Below are 1,747 nucleotides of genomic sequence, written 5' to 3' on the forward strand. Positions count from 1 at the left end.
GTCCGAACAGTGGCAAAATGGTGACTAGAAGAGACTGTACATGCGGCCATTGATCCCGGCCTTCTGTAATCCATGGACGCCTCAGGACGTTACCACAGCCAATCAGTGACCCCCCAGCATATGCTGGGAGGAGGGGGCACAATAATAACCGAGGCAGGAATGAGTTAAAGATAAAGGACAGTCAGATGGCCTGAGGTGACCGATACAACACCCCAAGAAGCGGACCTCTGGAATACTGGATCCTATAGGGCTACACAACACTTCAGCACCATCTACTGCCTGGCACTATTATAGCAGTTATATTCTTGTACATAGGAGGCAGTATTATAGTAGATATATTCTTGTACATAGGAGGCAGTATTATAGTAGTTATATTCTTGTACATAGGAGCAGTATTATAGTAGTTATATTCTTGTACATAGGAGGCAGTATTATAGTAGTTACATTCTTGTACATAGGAGCAGTATTATAGTAGTTATATTCTTGTACATACAAGCAGTATTATAGTAGTTATATTCTTGTACATAGGAGCAGTATTATAGCAGTTACATTCTTGTACATAGGAGCAGTATTATAGTAGTTATATTCTTGTACATAGGAGGAAGTATTATAGTAGTTATATTCTTGTACATAGGAGTAGTATTATAGTAGTTATATTCTTGTACATAGGAGGCAGTATTATAGTAGTTATATTCCTGTACATAGGAGCAGTATTATAGTAGTTATATTCTGGTATATAGGAGGCAGTATTATAGTAGTTATATTCTTGTACATAGGAGGCAGTATTATAGTAGTTATATTCTTGTACATAGGAGCAGTATTATAGTAGTTACATTCTTGTACATAGGAGGCAGTATTATAGTAGTTATATTCTTGTACATAGGGGGCAGTATTATAGTAGTTATATTCTTGTACATAGGAGCAGTATTATAGTAGTTATATTCTTGTACATAGGAGGCAGTATTATAGTAGTTATATTCTTGTACATAGGAGGCAGTATTATAGCAGTTATATTCTTGTACATAGGAGCGGTATTATAGTAGTTATATTCTTGTACATAGGGGGCAGTATTATAGTAGTTATATTCTTGTACATAGGAGCAGTATTATAGTAGTTATATTCTTGTATATAGGAGGCAGTATTATAGCAGTTATATTCTTGTACATAGGAGCAGTATTATAGTAGTTATATTCTTGTACATAGGAGGCAGTATTATAGTAGTTATATTCTTGTACATTAGTACAATTAAAGAGTAACATGTTTTAATAAAAAAAAAAATATATATTTTAGTATGTTACTGCGGCAGCAGCATTATGCATAAAGCAATCTTTAGTTTCTTCACATACCACTGTTTTCCTTTAGTTACTGCTGTTTAAACATTTACAATATGAGGACCTTCTCAAGATGGCTCCTCTGCCAGTTCTGAGGCCAAAACTGCTCTCCCTCACTTCCCATACACACTTGCTGTAGCCAGCAGCTCCCTCCCAGCCAATCAGATTGGATTACTGGGAGACACGCCTCCTCACTCTGAAGCCGAGTGCAGGCCTGCAGTGTGAAGGACCGCCCCTCCGTCTTCTTAGCCGGGGACAGACAAGCCCTAGCATCTGTCTTTTAGGGAGCAGTGGAAAGGGACGGGGACATTAATGAAAGCTGCTATTATAAGGTAATTACAGGTCTTTGGACAGTCATTGACAGACTCGGGTACACATGCCGAGCTCTAATAAACTAGCAAATAAAATATAAAAAA

This window comes from Bufo gargarizans, chromosome 9 (genome assembly GCF_014858855.1).
Source record: "Bufo gargarizans isolate SCDJY-AF-19 chromosome 9, ASM1485885v1, whole genome shotgun sequence".
In the NCBI taxonomy this organism is placed as follows: domain Eukaryota; kingdom Metazoa; phylum Chordata; class Amphibia; order Anura; family Bufonidae; genus Bufo; species Bufo gargarizans.